The 24184-nt window shown below is 37.6% G+C and overlaps 1 pseudogene; it reads left to right on the forward strand.

The window, feature by feature from the left end:
* The first annotated feature begins 934 nt into the window (after positions 1 to 934).
* LOC117402869 (L-gulonolactone oxidase-like) lies at positions 935 to 24167 on the forward strand (annotated as a pseudogene).
* The last annotated feature ends 17 nt before the right edge of the window (positions 24168 to 24184 follow it).

Below are 24184 nucleotides of genomic sequence, written 5' to 3' on the forward strand. Positions count from 1 at the left end.
ATGCGCATTGCAATAGTAAGGTTTTGTATTCTAAATCAAGGGCAGTGGCATTTATTAACTGGGCTACAAAGGTCTTTCTGTTGCTCAAGACCGCTTTAAAAATAGAATGGTGACCTTTTTTCTAAAAGCTAAAGAAGTGGAGATTTAGCAAGATTACAAGATTCCTTTTTGAAACTGACTGTGTTTCGGAGGATTGATATGGGTCAATTGAAATATAAACGATGACTAGACCTCACTGTTAGCTACAATAAGAAACTCTCCGAACCCACAGGAAATTATATCTAAAATTGTCACGAGTGTGCCTATCGAATAGCAATGTGACCGCGAAAGCAAATGGCAGTCATCGTTCTTTCAGAAATAGGATATCCACGCAACCTTGATTTATTGAATTAGCAAATGGAGGATTTATTAAATGCTTCTGCCTCTCTATTACTATGCATTACTAAATTGGACACCAGCCAGGTACATCAAATACTGCTTTTAATTTGCATATTGTACTGAGTGCACAATACAGTAGCTTAGTTCTACAAAGAACACAGCGCTGTGGTTCCTAATGCAGACAGAAACTGACATCTTGGGAACATTGCACAAAACAGCCAGGCTCATTCAGATAAGCAGTATATCAGGTGATATGTCACCTGATTTATTCCCTTCATTATAAAGACGACCTTACAGACAGCAAAATAAATAAATGAATAAAAAAACCACATACAGTACATAACACTTTAAAGTAAATTATGAAACTATGTGGTTTGAGTGAGCCATTTGATTGGATAGGGACATGCTAGAAAGGATACATTAATCTCTGGGGGACCACCGTGAGGCGTCTCTTCACAGAACCTTTGTTAATACACTTGCTATTGTGGTACCTGCTCTCACTATCATGTGAATGCTGCTAGATCTTTTCATTTGTGGTACAATTTTTGCATAAAAGATGGATACAAAGATAGAGTATGATATGAGATACCTGGACTATCAAAAAGCCTGTGACAAAGAGCCACGCAGAAGAATAATCCTCAAGGTAGTAGAGGGAAGTGGAGACAGAAGCAGAAACTACGTGTAATGTGAGAAACTTCTTATTGGACCCATAAACTCACTGGGCTGCAACAGGGATCAGTTCTAGGACCCTTCCTATTTCTTATCTAGAATAAGAAACTAGATTAAAAAAATATATATCATTAGCAAGCTTCTAAAATTTGTAGATATCAAAAAGCTGGGAAGAGTGACCAACACGTTTTCAGTGATCCAAGAAAACCAAAAGGGTTGCATATCAAACTGGTGTGAAATGGAGCAAATTAAATGTTATGTTAATACATTTACAGAAATGTAGGAGTCACACCAAATGGGTGGTATTGAACTAGAACAGGGCCACAATGAGAAACACAGTAAACAGACAGTGTGGGGAAGCAAATAAAAGACAAACAGGATGGTTTGTGTGGGAACCACAAACAATACAAATATTAACAGAATACTGGTGGCCTCCAGGCTTCTAGATTGGGAAGACACAGCATTCCATAATACTTATACACTGTTGCTGTTCCTACAGCCTACCAGCTCTGACAAGCCTTCCTGCAGACTTGTATTTTCTTCACCTGGATCACTTAACCAAATTAAACAATTGATTAACTGATTGGCTCATTAATCAAAACCCAGTTTCCTCCATTTGAGTCACATTCTCCCGTTGCTGGAATAGAGGGAGCTACAAACCAATTTGCATGCAGGAATAGGGAATGTTGACCCTATCCCTGCCAAGCTACAGCAAAATACAGTAATAATGTGACAGGGGACACCTCACCCCGACACACTTGACTATAAAGTCAAAAGTGTATAGTACAAATCAAAAAAATAAATCGGCTAAACTAAGTTGATATTAATTTGATGTTAATGTGTTACAATACATTATATGTAGCTTCAGGAGTAAGGCCACACTTCCACATTTGTTGGTCTTTTGACTGTCCTTAATAGCGAGGTTTCACTCTTTGGACCTCATTTATGAAAGGGCACTAAATTTGGAGTTAGCGCACACGTAAAGTAGAGAGCCTGACGTGCGTGATAAATCTAAATGAATGGCCCCATGTACTAACAGAGAACACATTAATTTTAGTGCATAGTATTTGGCTAATTTACATACCATACCGTTCACACTACATGTATTGTGAGCGTTAATTTAATGTGTACGATGTCAGAGACTTACCTGTGACCACCGTGATATCAAAAGCCACAGCAGACCAGGCGTATCTTTTGGTCAGTAGCCTATTGTGAAGGTGGAGGTGGCTTACATTGACCGAAAATGAGCGATCAACAGACACAGCACTCAGCAGGGGACAGACAGAGGCAATGTAAAGTGAAACTGCACTGCTTACCTTTTCATTTTACATGTATTCCTTGTCTGATGTAAAAAAAAAAGCCTTTTTCCTTTCTCCTTTGATGCATACGGCCCACCCATTAGTTTCTAAAATTGCATTGATGTACTGTATCATTTTGGAATTCTTGGAAGTTCACAACAGGTAAGATTTATGGAATTATTTTGCTAGCTACAATCACTCTAAGAAATTAATTATCCAATATTCTGTATCTCTGCTGACATTGTCTGCCTCTTTTCCAGTCAGCTCTGGATTTATGATATATAATTTATTTTAATGATGTTTAACACAGTAATCTATATTATACACAATAATCTATATATACTTTATTTCCCATCTTTGAGCACTCCAGTCTTCTATGGGTTAGTGTATTTCTCCTGAAATACAATAAATAAATCTGAGTAGTTAATCTCCTGAAGAAACCGGTTTATCTATCCGGTTTTCTTAGACTTATTATAAGCTTCCTTTGAGATGTATATCCAGGCTGAATCTCATGAGGACAAAACAAGTAGACTCAAACTGCGTTGAATAAAAGATACTTGCTTTTCTACATGCCAGACAAAATCGTGTCATACATTTCATGAAGATCCTGGCTAATTGCTTATTTTTAACTCTGTTTAAACCTTTCAGCTCCATAATTTAACTTTCAAGAGCCATATCCGTCTGTTTGGCTGTCATGGAAAATTCATTCAGCTTCATTCAGTGAGAAAAGAAAACAAGGTTCCTCACACTTTCAGAAGGAAAAACACAGCCTTTCCATGACAGGCGTTTTTATTCTTTAAGACGTTAGACTGCTGAGCTCTGTGGGCAAGGGCCATAGAACCTTTTCAGCTTTCTTAGATCTTCACTTTATGAAACTTTCATTTAAAAATCACTTTCTTTTACCAAACAGTCTGACAATGTTGACTACGACTCTACAACTTCAAAATTACAGCTATGCACAAGATTTACATAACAATGTGAATATGGCACACACACATACACACTCACACAAAAACCGTTACAGCCTTTACTGATTTACCATATTTCATGCTTCTCTTTGTATTCCATGAATTCTCCTTGACCGTGGATATACATATTCATTCATATACCATAAAATCCAGGTTAAGGAAAAGATAAAAAAAAAAAAAGGATACGGAGAGAAAGGTCAGATGAAAAGACACAGCAGACATATGAAAGCAAATGAGGAATTATAAAAATTTAAAATACACAACTAACTAACTAATAAAATAACACAACACAGAAACACCCCAGAACAGCCCCAAAACAGTGTCCTTTCCCGATGTCCTTACACGATTGCAGCACACGCTGCCGCTCACACCGGCACGGAAGGTGAATCCGTAGCAATCTAATCAGAGGCAGCAGAAACAGGTGTGTGATGGACACAGGTGAAAACAACAAAGTCCAGTGATGCGCGATGACATGCAGGGAACACTTGCAATGATGATGTTATTTGTTTGAATGAGAATTGAAACAAATACAAAACAAAACAAAACCAAACAAATAATAATAAAAATAAAAAACACTTTTTATATATACATATAGCTTTTTATATACAGTATATACATCCGTCCAACTATCCAATGTTTACTACGTTTTATTATATAAAAGAAACGTATTAAACTCAATGACGAACATTTCGACTGAAAGTCTTTCTCAATGTCTTCGTATATCAAGGGAATATTATCTGGATGTATCAATAACACTGTCTGTGACATGCTGTCAAGAACCTGATGAGCCTGGTAAATGGTTCTGTCAGCCTCAATTATGTTCATGCTGTTAAACTAGTTAATGAACATGTCACACTTTTCATATTTCATCCCATTCTTCTGGGGCTGACATGTAAAGACATTTTATATTTTCTTCTGCAAATTCCAGCTGAGTTGAGCAGTAGTCTTGTGACCTACAAGAGCCCATTATACAGCATGAAACACTATGCAAGCAGTTTTCTGAAAACCGGAGGTCCTATTACTCGTACCAGTGCTGGCAGTCAAAGTGCGCAGGGATAAAACCGTCTGTGACATGCTTTTATGTTACTGTGAGATGCTGACATGTCAGTGCTGTGTTCCCCAGCATTTACTGACACCACAGACACCAAATCATATTGAACCAGCAGAGATGATACACTTCTCGATGTGACTGGTGTAAACAGGGATCTTTTCAGTGCATGGCTAGCTGAGATGTGTGCTAGTGCTTCTATGCTTGATGAAGTAGAAACACCAGCAGCACACATGCCATATGATGAAATTCTAACATAAATATTGTTGGAGGTTTTTTTTGCCATGCATTGGAATGCAGGACAATTGGTAGATAATTGGACTGTTGTCATGTATGAATGGTTTTAGTCTGAATTGTTTTTTCAAATAATGTAAACAGGAAAAAGGGATTACACTAAAATAAGAGTCAGTAATTTAAATGTTATGGATAAACTAAGATATTCCCTAATTAATTTATTTGAAAGTAGCATACATTTAGGATACATTCAATACATATAGGTGGTATTTTAACATCTGTGCATATACATTATTAATTAATCTTGCAGGGTTTACTTCATTTTAATTTAACAGTAAATACACTTTTCATATATTATTACATTTGAATTACTTGTTATAAAGTGGTACAGGTTATTGTTAAAAGTGCAATGTTGAAGACACAGTGATTTCCTAACTGTGTGCTTGTGTTAACAGGTTGAAGCCTGTGTTGTGAACTTCATACCCCCTATTACTGCTGCATTTGTGACCATTAAAGTTTTAAAAACAAATACTTTTTAATACCGTAGTAATTTGTTGATGAATGCCCCCTCTTTACTTTAGTCTTTAAAGTAATTAAAGTGTAATGACAAATGTTTAACTTTATTAGCCTGTATGTGCAAATGTATCAAGTCTTCATTTTCAAACCTCGCAACCCAACCAGAGCATTCATATTGGCTAGCATGTGAAGCCTATAAATTCAATCAAGCCACCAGGATTTTCTTTTTTTTTTGCACTTTCTGTTTTACACCCTGGACTCTTTCCACTTTCTGTTTTACACCCTGATCATGTTTTGGGTCCTATGATTTTACCTGCCAACATCCATAGTTGTGTTAGTATTTTCACTATAACACACGTACAGCACAGTGAAGCAGCATATGCACACATTTCAGAATTCTATGGTATGGTATGAGGTGCTCTAGTTTTAAGATCCATTTTGAGGCCTGTTCACAAGATAGACTGGGGAACTAGGATTGAGCTCTGGGGCCTGAAAATATTTTGCTCTGCAGCACGCCTTGGCCTCCACCTCCTAATTTCATTTTTTCATTTTGTTTTGATGTGCATGCAAGCAACTGGTGTCCCTATTCATGACAATACCTTCACAGTTCAAATTTTCCAGCAACCTTATTTTTCAGACAACTGGGATGCAATCATCACTCAAAGAACGCAGCTTCTGAAGCCATTGAAAAAAGCATGCCGTCTAATCAATATCTTCATTTGACCTTTAATTTCCAATGCTGTTGTACGCTTGTTGTGTCATAGTTATTAATTTCATCCTCCTAGACTCTCCACTCATAGGTCAGTGAGTATAGATTGGGTGATTAATCCTTTTCCTCAGATGGCAGAGTAAGTTTTAACTGAAGATTAATAAAAACACTCTGGATCCAGAAAAAGGTTTGTGTAACGTCATAACAGGAGGTTTAAATTAATTGTAGCTAACACAATAATTCTGTATATCTTACCCTTTTTGCACGTACATTAGCTACATAGGTCTCAAAGTTGTACTTTTTGAAGAAACACATGTTATAGCAAAAACTGTACAGTACTCTCATTTTAAAACCTGACATCTGGTACTGCACTGCATTTGTCCTTCCTGGTCTATTACTGTATTCCTTCCTTGTTAATTTTACCTCAGCAGTGTTTTCCGGTTCAAAGCAGGTTACTGGCTGAAAGTACAGTCAATTCTTGTTAAAACAAACTTGGTGTAGAAAAATTTCTTGATACTACACATTTTTGACATGGTCAAATTTAGTAGTTGCTTATTGTGAATAACTTCTCATAATACGAGTTCACTTAACTTACATATTCCTGTTATTTTGGGGCGCCCCCTCGGGAAGAAAATGTGGTATAAAAAGGATATTGGGAAATGTATTAACTTGCAACCAGATTAGTGCCTCTGTACTGTATTTTACTGCAGTATTGGGACTTCTGATTTTATGAGTTTGAGTTGCCGTAGTGCTCATGCATCAATGGGGGAGTTTCCATGTGTGGTTATTTACACGTGAAGTGGCGATGCATGTGCACATTTGGGAGAACAGCTTGAGAGGATCAGGTTTGTGGCCAAAAATAAACCCGAAATGCATCGGGCCATTTTTCATTTGGCTCGAGCACAATATCTCGAGTAAAATTAGAACACACATGGAAACTCCCCAAATGCCATTTCCACAAAGCAGCACACAAACGTGCACTATCCTTGCAGACAAAAGTGGAGCTGTTGAAAGTGGTGGATAATGCACCACCATACAAGAAAACACTTTGTCAACCATTCTGAAAAACCGGGGTACAACAATATAGGCCTATAAGAAGCAAACTGTGGATGCAAGTGGCCGATTTGCTCAAAACCTGATGTTGAGGACACCTTGCTTTTGTTGTTTAAAAATGCATGTGATCAGAGCAGGACATGCAGGTTTCAAGTGCAGTTCATTTGAATGTATCATTTTCATTGTAATTTAAATTTGATTTGAGTGTTACTGTAACTTTAATAAAAACTGACAGGATGCATTTGGTTTATAACATGCGGATAACATTTACAGAACTATCTTGTTAGCTACAATTACTCTAATGGCTGGTTTCACATACCTTGACTAACCTTGTATTATCTACTGTTATTTTAGATTATGCAGTCCAGGGTTAGTGCTTATCAGGGTTTGTGAAACCAGCCATAGGGGTTTACCATTTCAACTCATCAATTTAAAATTCAGGAGAAAAATTTTAAACAACATTCAAGTTATTTAATTTCAGTGCTTACTCTTTACCTGCAAGTGTGAGCAAACAAGTCTGTATCCACCCTAAAACTCAAAGTACTGCCTTCTCAGAAAAGACACTTGGACTACATCATTTAACGATAGGGAGCAAATATGGGACAATAGGCAAAGCATCTCTATACAGGTTAATTCAACCCTTGTAACAGCTTTCAACCTCGGTCCGTTCGCTCCTACTTGTACCAATATTTCCTCATACACAGACATGTATCTTAAGTAAGCTGCCATATACAGCACTTTACATCACCTGGATGAGGCATAATACATTCATTGATAGGCCTTGGTTTATAATACCATTAAGTATTGATCACGCTATCTGCATAATCTCTGCAATAGCAGAGGAATCATTACGTAAATCTAAATTCCCACTAACCATAGTACTCAGAAAATGCTCCTCTCCTGCACTTTCTTAATCTCTTTAATAATTCAATTGATTCTAGCCTACACAGTGATGTAAATCTGTTGATTGATCGAGGGCCTTTATTCTTCGACACCATAATACCTTTCCATAGAAACAGGCAGTTTCGGCCAAACTCATTCTTTAGTATCTGATAAGACCTAGTGCCTATATGACTACAGTATGAGTCCTGTAGATGGTTGAGTTTAATAAGATCCTTAAATTTTGGGATAAGAGACTTCGTTTGACTAGCAGTTTGTTTTCAAGGGAGAAATCACTAACCATACAGCATACTAATCTCTGTATATGAAATGAATGTTGATAAAAAAAAGACCATCCATCCAGTGTTTTTTCTATATAGACCCAGGACACAAATGGAAGTTTTTTTAAGCACTCTTGCGCTATTTTAATAATAAACACAAAATAAACAAAACAAACACTACCTTTTCTTTTCCTACGCTTGTACACACTAACAAGCGGGCTCTCCACACAACAGCCCAGAACAGACTGGCTGCTTTCTTTAAATACCCTTCATGCAGGGAGGATATCAACCCCCTCCCTGCTATCTTACAATATATATATATATATATATATATATATATATATATATATATATATATATATATTTATTTTCAGACTTGCCCAAGTGTATAATACAGTAAATGAGCATATACTCTGAAATATAGTCACTATGTTCAGTTTTATTGCCATCCATATGCTAATAGAATTCTACCAGATATCAAGGCACCACACCAGACTCTGCATGGGGCAATGTGATGTGACACACAATTTGCAATAAAAAAATAGAAAAATAAATCAATAAATATTTCTAACCCCATCTCGTGATTGCAGTGAATGGAGTTGGACATGCAGTAAGTAAAGCACACTGCAGTTTACAGTTCATTGGAAACTATTACTATTATAAACTAGTAATATTGGAAACTTACCAAAACTAAATCTTATATGAATGTATTTCAGAGCTGGTACTGAATGCCAGATGGTGAGCTGTACTGTACTATACATGTTCCTGACTATACTTTTATTCTGTAGTGTAGTCTTTGTGATATCTGCAAAAGAGATATTCCAAAGTGAAGAAAGAAATATATTCAAAACCCCTTTCATAGGCAGCAAATATGGGGACAATATGTGGGGTAGTTCATCCAAAAAACCTGGCAACATGCTCATTAAAACACAGAATTGCTGATATTCCTGCTTAGCTGTGGAAATTGAAATACAGTAGTAAGTATTCAATTACAATTGTTACAAGATATCACATTATTTTTTACATATAATTACATTTTTTTTTTTTTTACACATTATTTTTACATACAATTACCCATTTATACAGTTGGGTTTTTACTGGAGCAATCTAGGTAAAGTACCTTGCTCAAGGGTACAGCAGCAGTGTCCCCCACCTGGGATCGAACCCACAACCCTCCGGTCAAGAGCCCTAACCACTACTCCACACTGCTGCCCTACTACTCCACACTGCTGCCCTGATATCAAAAGCCCCAGCAGTCCAGGTGTATCTTGGTCAGTGGCTTATTGTGAAAGGTGGAGGTGGTTTACATTGACCGAAAATGGGAGATCAACAGAGAGAGCCCTCCACAGGGGGCAGGCAGGGCAACACAAACTAAAACTGCACCCAGAGGAGTTAGAAATTCTAGTGGAGGAGGTTGTTTTAAATTATAATACTTATACTACTCTATTATTTGTACCAATGTAATAAACTATAAAATAAAATAAAATAAATTATAACATTAATTCATGTTTATTCACGCTTAATATAACCTGTTATTTACAGTCAATTTTCACTGCTCTATATGAAAACTTTAATGCAAGTAATGCCTCCATGATGCCAGATAGATTTTAGCCCAGGAAAATAGGTTTAAATAGTGCGCCTATCAGTGGTTAAAGCCTGGTTTCCAAACTATCTAATTATCGCTCACTTTAAGGTGCACACTATGATTATCGCCCTGTAGTAAATACGGTGTGACTAAAGCTCATCTCATTATTCAGTGTGGGGTGCCTCATTTAAATACATTATCACACATTACCATACAAATCACATATTCATTCAGTGTGCGCCATAATATGCCCACTATTTCGCATGATAATGAATACAATTGCAATAGTAAATATGGAAATCATGAACGTGCACACTAATTGCATTTATGGTGCACCGTAATGCTGAGTAAATGAGGCCCTACTATACTTCTATACTGTACATGTAATACATATTATAATAATTAAAGACAGAATCAAAACATTTTCAGCAGAAGCAAAGAGAATTTTAAAACCTCAAATACCACTCGTTTAATATATTAAAGAACACTTTGTTTTTAGATAATGTACACAGTACAATTATTTAACGTACCTGTATTGGTTATGGTACCTCAAAATGGCTGACACTATAAAAGCACCTTGCAGGCTGATTATTATTATTATTATTATTATTTATTTCTTAGCAGACGCCCTTATCCAGTGCGACTTACAATTGTTACAAGATATCACATTATACATTATTTCACATTATTTTTACATACAATTACCCATTTATACAGTTGGGTTTTTACTGGAGCAATCTAGGTAAAGTACCTTGCTCAAGGGTACAACAGCAGTGTCCCCCACTGGGGATTGAACCCACAACCCTCCGGTCAAGAGTCCAAAGCCCTAACCACTACTCCACACTGCAGAATCTGATATAGTAATAGTCTGTTTGAAAATAAGTAAATCCATCCATCTAACTGAGACTGTGACCCTGGCTGGTCTATTTAAATTTCTTGTCTTCAGAATCAGATAAACAAAGATGGCCTGTTATTTATCCTGCTATGAATGGTAGAAAGCTTAATCATACTGAGCAGCCTGCTTAGAATGCTTATGGTTACTGGTAATTTATTAACGGAGTGGGTAGAGGCAGGGTTATCTGGCTGGTTTGCAGGTAGATCATAGCAGCTGACAGGCTTAATATATTGTCATTGTTCTTGTGTTCAATTAAATGTATGAAAAAAAAAACATCTTGGCTTTTTGTTTTCTAGAAGATTGCTTTCTATTATTTATACCTGACAAGCCTCTACATCTGTCAACTCAAGCTGCAATTGGTTTTTGTTGTCTTGGAATTAAGCAGCGTATCCTTTTAAAATGGCAATTGTTTCTTACAGAAACACATATTTTATTATGTCCTCAGTATAAAATGAATTTGCTCAGTCAAAACCTGTAACGACAAATGAAAACCTTTTACTTTGGCTCTGGAGAACAGAATGAATCAGAAGACTTACAACATCTACTATGCATGTTAACATGAGGATTATGTATGCCATGTAAACTGTGTCATTGTTATACAGGTCCTTGAGACTACCTGTGGTATAAATAGATAACAACCGGCCCACTAGCCTATTCAATTTTTCATTAGTAAATGGCAAACCAATTGTCCCTTGCCCATTTCCCTTTCAAATAGCCAACCGCCAACTGGCTACTACTTGGCCTTTCAGGGTAGCCAACGGCCTTCTATAGGCAACCACCACCATTTTGTTTTTTGAATAGTCAACAGGTTCTTGTTTGTTCAAATGAACAGACTATATGAAAGCAGCTGTACCCATACAGAATGTAGTGTTTGAGCAAAGTAACAAAGCAAGAGCTTTCATGAATACGTCCAAAAAAACCTGGCTTCCCAGAAACTGTTTAATGCCGGGGTGAGTGCTGCACTTGTATTACTGCTTCTGCTGCCCCTCAGTATTACACGGGTTATGTATCACAACACTTCTTTCTCAGTAAGTCTAGTTTCATTTCAGAAGTTTTATTTTAACCAGTAGGTTGTCAGAGGGGTTTCTTTATGACTCTCTATTTCATACCTCTGAGAGGTGTAGGTCATTTGTCTTTATTACCTATCTAGTCCGCACATTCCTTTTTCTGAAAGCCTCGATAGGATGAAAGTCCTCCAGGGCTACTTTTAAGCAGACTCGGCTTTAAAAACTTTCGGGTGCAAGAATCCCTGCAATCAATCTTGAAAATTGTTTGTATGAAAGCAAATGATGAGAGAAAACAATATTGTATTCTACTTACCTCCCCTTACAAATAAATCTCCTATCATGTTGAAAAAACATGTTGTAAAATTATTCTTCTAGAGGACTGTATTTTAATAATCTTTTTTTTTTCTCCTAAATTTGCTCCCAAAAATTGATGGGACACATATACAGCATTGCATTTGTTCAGGGAAATTAATTTTGGCAAGCATTGCATTCAATTTAAATTTTGCAATTTGGCGTGGTATGACATGCAATATCACAATACTCTTAGTAACTGTATTATTCTTGTTGTTTATGTTCACTTTGTTTATTAACCTGTCCCCCAGCAGCACCGTGCCCCCAACGTACATTAGTACATTAATATATTAGTAAGAGTTAAAAGCAAGTAAAAATACATCAGTGAAGTGTTACACCCACTGTCGCAGTGGTTCGGGGCTTCCTGGGCAATCACAAGGCCGAAAACTATGTGGAGCTGGTTGAGACTCTGGTGAAGAACTACGGCACAGTGGGCTGTAGGATGTCCCTCAAAGTCCATATCCTTGATGCTCATCTTGATAAATTCAAGGAGAACATGGGAGCGTACTCGGAGGAGCAAGGCGAGCGCTTCCACCAGGATATACTGGACTTTGAACGCCGCTACCAAGGACAGTATAATGAGAACATGATGGGAGACTACATTTGGGGGCTGATTCGTGAAAGTGACTTACAGTATAATCGTAAATCTCGAAAAACTACTCACTTCTAAATCTTTTGTAGTCATTTTTGTATTACTTTAGTATAAATACATGTTAATTTGGATTTGTATGTTGTTTTTTTTCTGACTTTATGTGAACGAAAAGACACAAATTCGCCCGTTTTCTCATTGGAAATAGGTAAATTTCAAAATATCACGTCCTGGTCACAAAAGCAAAGTTTGTTGGGAATAATAGCCATTTTCTATACTTTTGAGGCATAAGCAATTAGGAAATAACACTTACTACCCAGGAACAAAAATTCTGTTACATAGTTAACATCCATGTTTAATAATCATTCACCTTCGCTATGCTGGCAGAAGTCCAGTTTCTAATTGTATTCACTTTATCCATGTGACGGATGCCTTGTCCCATGTTTCCAACTATTGACGGCTGATAATAGTTGATATGGTCTGTCACCCATAATGATAGAAATGGTAATAATTTGATGAGCATTCCAATGGAATTGGGCAGAATGAAGATTGTGGAAATGCTTATAAAAACCCTGGGATATGCACTCAATACAGAAGCATAGATAGACAATATACTGTAGCTCAGATAGTTCGGCTGGTAGCTAGGCAGACAGTAGTAATAGCAGTGCAAAATAAGATAAGAAAAGTTTAACACAAGAGATATCCATTCCCTCCATCGATGCAGTTCCTAATAGATCACTAATTCCAGAACCAGACACCTCTTGAAGGATACCAATGCCCCATACCCCCACCACGCTCTACTGCTCTCTGTCCAATGGTTTCGGAGATAAGTCTGAAATGGTTTCTGCTGATGAAATTGTTGATCCCCTTAGGATTTAAATATGATCACACTGTACAGCCTGGTTAAAACAGCACATGTATTCCTATATTCGAAGATAAGACAATATAAGGATGTGGCAAGCTAAAGACACTCTTTGATCTCCCTGTCCTTGTTACAATCTGTCAAGTTCGTTTTCTGTTTGCAGATCCTGGAACTGGCCAGGTAGTGCGGTAAAAAGGTGAAGGTGGTGGGGGGTGGACACTCCCTCAAACATTGCCTGTACAGAGGACTTCATGATTCGGATGGACAAGATGAATAAGGTTCTTGAGGTAGGAATGTAGTGAGATAAATCTATGATCAGCATAGAAAAACCTGACATTAGATACAGTTCAGAGTAAAGTAGCCATGAAGTATTTATCCAGGTTGGTGAAGGACAAGTGTTTTTTTCCAGCATTATGAGATTCTAGACCTGGTGTACACGATGGGATACAGTATATCTATTCAATTTCACCTCAATTAGCCCAGACCTGTCATTCAAACAGGGGTAAGAAAACTACCTAAGAAGTAAAATGGAACAAATAACTGTTATAAAAGCCATATGTCAGATGGAGCAAATCATATCTAAAATATATTATTTCTGATAACAAAGTAAAAAAGCTGGATGAAACCCAATCTGTCATGCAGAAGTGTTAGTGCTAACTAATCTTAAAACATAGAAGTCTTTTCCATGAACTTTACATACGACAGGCAAAATTGGTGTGGTATAAAATTATAACCAAAGTGTTTCTAATTCTATAATACTCGAAAATGCCTTTTACAGCAGACATTTTCCTATTGAGCTGACAGTACATACTTTTTGCCTACTCCAGAGTATTTCCTTGACTTTAACTTGGTCACAGTAATGATATGCTCCATGTTTTTGAGAAGTAGCCTACAGAAACATTAGCTTCAGTTTGTCTAGTTAACTTACTGTTTATCCTAGTTCTGTGAATTGTTCAAGCAAGTAAATTTGCTCTTCAAGTAAATTTGCTCTTCAGGGAGAATGTGTGTTTATGTTTGTGTGTTATGTACTATGTTTATGAATTTTAGCAAGCCAGAACGGTATTATTTTTTCAAGCTCTTAACTTATTTTGTACTAAGTGCTTGATAAAAAAGTGACACCATCCAAAAGGGGGTTTCTTGGCTGTTTTGGCTTGATAAACAGGGTACCATACCACTTCTTTGAATGGTTGGGGCAACTAGAATAATTCTTCATATAACTGCGGCAAGAAAAAAAAAAGTCATTCCAAAATCCATTAGGGACAGTGGTAAATTGAAATATTTTATTTTAGTTCTTCTGCTCAGTATTTGGGTTAATGAAGATGGTCTTACTGTGTTTAACAGTGACTCATTCAAAGACAGTTATAGTACACATAGGTAAGTCCATGACCAAACATTAGTCAAGAGACGTAATTAACTAATCTCCTGGGTGATTTCAATTTAAATAGGTTGTTACATATTTTATTCAAAGGCACTGTTTTGCATCACCTATAATTTTAGGATTCATGCATGATTAAAAAAAATAAAAAAGATATATGAACCTGATTTAGATATTTTATTTAACATCATGTAATCAAATAAACTACAAAGTGGTATGTAATTCAATAGGTTAACATTATTCAGCAGGTTTCATTTGACTTTATGAAGCAAAATTAGTTAATTCTATAGGATAATGCAAAACTTTTGGCCATGTATCACACGGTGCCATTGGCCCCCTTGTAAAGCCCCAGTTAAACACTATTATTATTTTTGTGACATTGTAAATGAGTATGTGTGTGTGTTTACTTTTTTTGCACTTTTTACATTATTTCTTTATTTACTTTTGAACATGTTTATAAATATATAATTTTAGTACAACTCACCTTATTCTTTTGACACAGAGCACATGGTAGGAATTGTTTGTGTATGGAGCACAGGGCTTTGAGAAGGGGGTCAATAGGAAGTGAAGGACCCCCTGGAAGCAAAGGTTGCTGGGAACTGTAGTTTGTTTGGGCAGGCAAGGTGAAGCGCTGCCATAGGGTCAGGTACAAGCTCTCATTTAGTGAAATGATTGGTGGGGAGGATCGCGGGGAGGAGTTAACCCCCTTGTGACAGGGAACCGGGTCGCTGGTTCCTGCACAAGTGTGTGTTCCTGTGAAAAATCAGCTGCGATGCACAACTGGAGATGCGTTGCTAAGCAACCAGCTGAGTGGCAGGCTCACTCTGAGCTAAGATGATCGAGAGGTCTGGATTGGCTGGGGGGGCGTGCCTGGGGATGCTGCGCAGAGCTCAAAAAGCGGCTGCACTACAGCTCGGAGCTGCTGTAAGGCCATTGCTTTATAGATGGGCGCTGAGGGAGAGTGTTTGTTTACATCCAGGAGGGAAGCGTCCGCTCTGCGGGAACTACTACTATGGAGCCCTTTAACTTGCCGAGGCTCTCACCTCTGCCGGCAGCTGCAGCTGCCCGGTCACCAGCCTGTGCTCTGGTCACCCTGTCCATGCAAGTCGGATCTCCTGTCACAGTGTCTCAGTCCCTCTGGAGGTGGCGCCGGAGATGACAGCAATCCACTTGCTGACTCCCCCAAACCAAAGAGGAGCCAGCCGGAGTTATCGAATGGACCGGTGGTGGAGGATATGTGACAGGGAACCGGGTCGCTGGTTCCTGCGCAAGTGTGGAGTAGTGGTTAGGGCTCTGGACTCTTGACCGGAGGGTCGTGGGTTCAATCCCAGGTGGGAGGACACTGCTGCTGTACTTTACCTAGATTGCTCCAGTAAAAACCCAACTGTATAAATGGGGAATTGTATGTAAAAATAATGTGATATCTTGTAACAATTGTAAGTCGCCCTGGATAAGGGCGTCTGCTAAGAAATAAATAATAATAATAATAATAATAAAGTGTGTGTGCCTGTGAAAAATAATCTGCGACATGCAGCTGGAGATGCGTTACTAAGCAACCAGCTGAGTGGCAGGCTCGCCCTGAGCTAAGATGATCGGGAGGTCTGGATTGGTTGGGGTGCGTGCCTGGGGATGCTGCAGAGAGCTCAAAAAGTCTGTAGCTCTTGCAATGTTGCCATTGACCTCTTGGTAGCCTCTCTGATCAGTCTCCTTCTTGCTCAGTCATCCAGTTTGGAGGGACGGCCTGATCTAGGTGGTGCCATACACCTTCCACTTCTTAATAATCGTCTTGACCGTGCTCCAAGGGATATTCAAAGCCTTTAATATTTTTTTTTTACCCATCCCCTGATCTGTGCCTTTCAACAACTTTGTACTGGAGTTCTTTTGAAAGCTCCTTGGTGCTCATGGTTGAGTCTTTGCTTTGAAATCCACTACCCAGCAGAGGGAACCAACAGGAACTGCTGAATTTATCCTGAAATCATGTGGATCACTACAATTTAACACAGGTGGAGCCCACTTAACTTGGTGTGTGATTTTGAAGGCTATTGGTTACACCTGAGCTAATTTAGGATTGCTATTACAAGGGGGGGGTGGACACCAACCAAGCTATTTCAGTTTTTATTTTTTATTAATTTTCTACAAATTTCAAGAATATTTTTTTCACTTGGAAGTTGTGGGGTAGAATGTGTAGATCAATGAAAAAAAAAAAACATTTTATGCATTTTAATTCCAGACAAGGCAAGGCAACAAAAGGTGAACATTTTGAAATGGGGTGTAGACTTTCTATAGGCACTGTGTATATATATATATATATACTGTACCGACATTCTATGTCGTTATCCGTTTCTCCAGTTTCTCTCAGATACGAATGTACTAGCTTTAAACAAGACATTTTGTTTTTGAATTGAAAGTGATGGTCTTGAGCAGTCGAATGGGTCAAAGTTCAAGTATATTTTCCTCTAGAGCAAATCACTTTTTGATGTCTCTACTGTGGTATTATGCCTTTTTTTTAGAATGGCTCAGGATGCAAATATAGCCTTCATCCATGTGTATAATCGAAATGCTGTGCTAGTTTTAAACTAAACTATTTAATCATTCTCAGAGAATCACAAAAAGGGAGTCGGTCTCAAGGTAACATAGGTAAGTATTATTCATGTTTTGCTCATTCCATGGGAATGTGTTGGGTCACAGGAAATTACAATACAGTAACTAACTAATTGAAACATACCAGAGCTTCTTTTAAAATGCTATAAGGATTGCAACACTTTATTTAAAATGTATTCACTGTAATAACCTATTTGGTACCATGTATTCATTTTATTTTTGTATTGGATATTAATGTAATGTCATATGTTCCAAACTCAGAGAACCTCTTTTCTGGCCTATACATCCGTCCCGGTCCTTTGGTCACTATGATTAGCATACAGTCTGACATCACAAAGAAGCAAAGCATGGATTAACAAAACAGGGAAAAACGTAACAGCAAAACAAATAAATAAGTACAATTTATTGCAGATTTTACTTTGAATGGTTTATCTTTTGGGAGTACCTCTCCTGTCTCAAGTTCCCCCTTTTCTGCATGACATTCTCTTTAGCTCATGTTGTATAGGAAGCTTGGCAAGCAATATATGAAGAGATTGAAAATAGATTAACAGAGGTTAATGTGATTTACTTTAGACTGTGAGCTCAATACACATCATTGTGAGTTACTGCTGTAAAGAAGAGAATGCATTGGAACTAGGTGATTTATGAAGCTGCAAATCAATAGAAACATTCTCTATTTTCTTGATAAATTGCAATGAAAAATATATCCTCAGATAAAAGTCTGAAGACTGAAACTCATTTTTTAACATGCAAAACAAAAAAAAGATTACATACAAAAAAGACTCAGTACATATGAATCGTGATATGAAAATCTGAACAAGGATTAACTTCTGAAAACTGAATTACTAACTTTTGAACTCCTTATGTTTGTGCTAGATTATCAGGACCACTCGCCCAAATACTGGGTTCACAATAGAACACATTTTTGTGGCCTACAACTGGTTTGAAAAATTCTATTTTCAGGAAAACAAAATATTTTTGTCACGGAATAGTTGCAATATGCCTTTCATAGGAAACCATCATTATCTGCAAAAAACAACTTTGAGCTGAGATCTGAAGATATAATTTAAAAACCAAAAAATAATCTGTTTTATACTTGGAGTACATCTTTAAATCTCAGCTAGAAGTTATCCAAGTTTCAAGTACAGTATCATGATACAGAAAAGGGCTGTAGACAAGAATCACATGAATCTTGTCTATTGAAAGCTACCTATATCTTGCGTCCCGTTTTGATGAAATTAGTTTGTTAAAAGATGCTTTTTTATATGCTGGTGATGTAAACCATGGTGACTTAATTGTTCCTGGTATTGATACATGTAATGCTCCTTGCATAGGGTAGCCAAATAAATACAATAGAATATGTAGTACTGTATTTCTATAAATAGCTTGGTGTTTTAAACCTATATCCATTACATAGTTGCTGTAGATGCTGACCTCTCTTGCACCCAGTATTTGTATACAGATATATAATTATTATTATTATTATTATTATTATTATTATTATTATTATTATTATTATTATTATTATTATTAATAATGAAGAATGATAGTACACTAGTAGTACTTGGGCAGGAGCTAAACTACTAGGATTTAGACCACTGCAAAATGAAATATCTCCAGTGTTTTATAGATGCTGTCATGAAATTTATAGAAATCATTCAACAAACTGCAAAGTGTCTCCTTCAGAGTGCCCTTCAATAAAAAAGAGCATGTCTGTAAATTCTCTGATCTTTATACCTACAATCTGATGATTCAGACTGGTTCAGGTGTTTTTGATAAACTGAAGGATGGAAAGCTCCGATCTTCATTAAAAGCAATTATCCGAGTCCAAAATAATCAGGACAGAAAGTAAAAAATCAAGTCTTCCTTTTTTAAAGAGGAGTACATTAAACAAAGTACCTTTATGTCCACAAACTGTGGAGCAATGTGACCTTCTGATTCGGAGCTGAGCCTTTCTGGTTTTGATTCTTAACCCAGTAATTAAATTACTATTTGTAACTCAGTCTCAATTTCCAATGAAAACAGTTGATTGTTAATATACTTAGGTTATTCTTAACAGTGTTAATTAATGATTGACACTCGTTTTAATTTAAGTATTTACCCTTTGTCTACCGTGTAAGTTTTGAGCATCCTCACTGTAGCATGAGAGTGGAATTGGGTACCTTGATAGAGTTATTGTTTTCTCGGTCGCAGGTGAAATTCAATCCCTTTCTGATTTAAGGTGGAGGTTTTCCTTAGTCCTTAGACAGTGTAACATCTAATATCTCAGTGTCTCCTGTGGTTACTGAGAAAATCTCAATTAAATCACTGTCTTAAAAAGTAAGAGATTGCCAGCACAGATAGTGGGCCACAGGTTAGCCTGCTTTCTGAAACAGGGCATTTGTTCCAGTGTTTTTTTTATAATAAAACATGTGTAACTTGGATTCAGTACTAGAGGAAGGAAATTGGTTACAGCTGTGGAGCTTGGAGCTGCTTGGCATAACTACTACAGTGTTATATTTGCCTACTTTACGGTGGCACAGAAATATTGCTTTCACCTTATGCCTTTAAACCCATTCTGAAATAGCACTCCCTCCCTGTTTTGGGAGTCAATATTTAATGTTACCATCCCGTATGAAACAGTCCTTTAGTCTTTTGGTAAATGTTGTGATTATCTGGTAATGGTGCCAAGATCTGTTCAGTTACTGGCTCAAGTAAAATCTGAAATACATCCTAAAGGATCGTCCTTACAAACAGTAATTTAGCTGTCCCCTATGCTTATGCTATGCTTTAGCACCTTAGATTATTGGGTATGAATATCCATGTAATGACATTGTAATAACTATGTAGTTACAAATGTTCCCTGCTCTTAAATGGAAACTACAGTACAACTTCGCATATCTGACCCCCTGTTGACTGGGGTATAGGCGGATATGTGAAAAAGTCAACATCTATAAAAAAAAGCACAAACTGCTTTAAACATTGGGACATTTTTTGCATTAAAAGTAAGCAAACGTAAACAAGATTAATTAGGCTACAAATAGATAGTGTTGCTATGCGGTTTGCTATAGGCCATCTCCACGCAAAGCTTTAAAAAAAAAAAAAAAAAAAAGGTAAATGTACAGTAACCTGCAACTGATGGCTTCTTTCTTAACGCTAGAAGTCCCTGCCTACCTGGTTCTGCTTTCTTAATATCTCTGTCACAGTACTTTGCACTTGTTCTTGATATTGCCAACAGCCGATAAGCAGCTCGGTTTGAATATTGCTTTGGCTATTTTAAACAAACGGCCGGTAAGCATTGTGTTTATGAAGCTTGCTTTAATTCAAATGCATTTAAAAGCTACAAGAACATGCTGCCAATATCTGCAAGCGTACGCTCCATCATATAAACACATTGTACAAAAAAAAAAGCTTTCTCAACTGGTGTATTGAAACGTCGTTGCTACACGCAGCTGACTGACACACGCACACAGCATGCCTCTCTTAAAGGGGAACGCATCAAAAGGCTGATTGCTATAATGCTTTTTTCTTTTTCAATCAAGGAAATGCCAATGCCATTACTCTCATAGCCTACTTTTAATATGTATTTATTTAGTGAGGAGGTTAAGGGTCGGATATGCGACGTTCCACTGTACTGCGTAATTATAGAAATGGCCTAGTGAACAGTATCTTGTTTTGTGATTACATGGTAACACTGTTGCACATGCTATTTCCATGTAATTACACTTATTCCATCTGTAGTTACCATGTAGGAACATGAAGCATACCAAGATTGAACATGATTAATCATGGTTATTACAGTGTGTGACAGACCTGCACAAGAGCACTCACTATCATGAGAAGTGGTCGTGTCTGTGTTGTGTGTTAATTATTAGTGTCTTATTGTTTCGGGACTGAAACCCTTGTTTTGCACGGATACACATTATATGTGTAGTGCCCGTGCTTATTATTTAAGTGTTGTTGACATGCAACCCAGCCAAATAAAGGACCTGTTTTATTGAACTTCCACTGTCTTGTGTGTGTTATTCCTGAGCACTGCACCAACTACACCTGTGCACTACAAACCACTTTGCCACACAGTGCTATACCATATTCACATGTGCTTTACCATGATTTTAGTATGCTTTTACTCAGTCTGCATTTGTATAGTGTATATACTGTAGAGAACAGCCAGAGCTGAACCATCTTCAAGATCCTTCCCCTTGTTTAGTGATGGACATGGGTTGTTGCCTAATAGGCCATCTTTTTTTCTGAAGGTCTGTGTTTTTACAGTAGACATTAAGCAATGGGCATGGATTTGACACATTTTAGGATACTGTATGTAATCAACAGACTTTCACGGGCCATTAAAATGGAGGTTGACTTTTGTTTACATAGGCAGCACGATATTCCATTATTTCTCAATGGAGTGTGACAGTCAATCCTCACTCCTCTTGAAAAACAAGGGGCTTCAGTTTGCCTTTTGTGATTTAGCTGTTAGAAGATACCATGGGTTTTTTCTTTACATTCCCAAGGATTTTTTTTTTATTACTTCAGGGAAGAATAAATGCCCCCGTATCATTTTGGGTTAGCTGCTCATGTCAGCTTAAAAGTTCTACAACCAGTATAGAACAGTAGTTAAAAAAAAAAGCAGACCAAAAAAAGCTTATTGAATATTTATAAAAAATAAAAAAAAAGAGCTGAAAAGCAGAGCCGCTAAAAACCCTAACACCACAGCTCTTTAATTCAATACTAGGGACTACCAAAAGCTAAGGCAGCAAGCAGGGACTAGGGAGTAAGAAGCTCATTCAAGCCAACACGAATTGCCTTATAAGTTGAAAGCAAAACTTTAAAATCAATACAAAGTCAAGGCAATTCAGAAACCTATGAACTGCAATCGTTTGATGACTGCTTTTAGTGCTATTCAGTATTCCAGCTGCAGTTATCTACCAGTCTATTACAGAGGCACCTGATAGCGCAGCAATCCATGAGTTGCAGTCGAAGATAGTCTGGGGGAACTAGAGGAGGGAACTAACTTAATTTACCCTAGAGCAAAGAAGAATTAGGGGGGCATTTTATTAAGTCTTTAAAATCTTAAAAGGATTTGACAAAGCGCAGAAACCACAGTAGACAGTTGTAAATTACAGTAAGTGGAGACAGACTTAGGACAGAGGGCAAGAGACACTTCCTTACACAGAGTGGTGAGGGTATGGAATGGGTTACCTAGTCATGTTGTAGATGCTGAATGACTTGGATCCTTTAACGATCTGACTTGACAAAGTTTTGAGAGTTACTAGGAACCGGATGAGCACATGGATGGCATCCTCTTGTCCATTAATTTTCTTAGAGTCTTAAGTCATGAAAGACCAACAAGCAGGGTCTCAGTTTTACCTATATTTCATTTGAGAAAGCTCAGCAGAATGAGTAGTGCAATTTACTCTAACCTTGTTCCTCCCTTTTTTTCCAGTTTAGGAGCAGTAGCAGAAGTAGCTGCTGCTGGGGTTGTTGGAACTGGCACCCACAATGCAGGGATAGAACACGGAATTCTGCCCACACAGGTTTGTGTGCCTATCCTTGGCGCTCTGGGCATCCACCTCCAAGAATCAGCAGCCGATGGTGGGGTATCTACTTGTCTTGTTAATCTGTATACAAGACAAGCTGTGCAAGTCTGCATGCCTCTGTTCTATTAAGTATATTCAAATGATATGGAAAGCAATTTTAGTTTTCATAGGAGCATCCAGCAGGTTAGTTCTCACTCTGAAGACCCTACTTATCTGTAGCAACATTGGTTGTATATAATACTAATAATAATATAAAAAAATCCCCAAAGTCACAAAGTCATAGTATTTCTTTACACTCCCACATCTGCAAATGTCATAAACTCCTTCTGACTACTGTACCTTACAAGATTAACTCTGAATACCCAAAGTCCTGGTTTTATCTGACCAGGCTTCATGCCAAGGAAAATTGAACAGGTGTCTGCCCAGCAGAGAACACGCTAGTATGTTCCATTATTTTAGGACAGGTGGTGGTTTGTAAACTCTGTGCAGGGTTCACTATGGGAATTTATGGTCTTGTAAATTGCAGAGATAAACAGCATGCATCTTGTATCAAGTAATTGATTTAAGTATGTGCCTAGGCACACTAGTTGATAAACAGGTGGAAACACGAGAGCAGCATCTGGGTAAAAGACATTAACCTTGATAACTTCTGCAGAGAATCATACATTTAAGTTGTTGAGCATCCTTAACACCACCCTTGGGAACTGCTACAACAGGATGTCCTGAAATAAAGCACTTTACACCATAGATCAGAATCATTTTAGATGCTGTTTAAAACTTGTGGTTTTGTTCAAAACTGCTCCTCAGTTCCTAGTTGGACAAGATTGAACATATAATGTATGGTCCTTGCAATACGCCATACAGCCTAATCATGAAACACAAAATAGTTAATATATAATCCCTAATAAAAGTTAATGGTATTTCTCCAGTTTTACCAGGCTTTTCCCATGGCTATACTATGCATTTACCATAGTTTACCCTGGTTTGCCATCTTTGTTAATATGCCTTCACTATTCTTTATTACACTTTTCTTTTACTGTGGTAAACCTTTAGAAGGGATGTGTTTGATGGCTTGTAATACAAGGTTACAATACACCCACTCTGTACAATAATAACTCCATGACTTCAGATCAAAGCTCCTGTGTCTGTTCACCAGGTGGTGGCTCTGACCCTGATGACGGCAGGAGGAGAGATCTTTCAAGCAGCCCGGGTCCACCTGGCTCTCTCAGAGTCATCCTGGGCCTCGCTATCCAGTGCTTCCCTGCCTTCCGACTGTACGAGCTGCAGTTCCCATCCACACTCACAGAGGTAATCTTACAGCAGTCAACGATAATGTATGACGTGATTTAGACTTGTCAGAGGTGATG

The sequence above is a fragment of the Acipenser ruthenus genome, chromosome 5 (genome assembly GCF_902713425.1).
Source record: "Acipenser ruthenus chromosome 5, fAciRut3.2 maternal haplotype, whole genome shotgun sequence".
Classification (NCBI taxonomy): Eukaryota; Metazoa; Chordata; class Actinopteri; order Acipenseriformes; family Acipenseridae; genus Acipenser; species Acipenser ruthenus.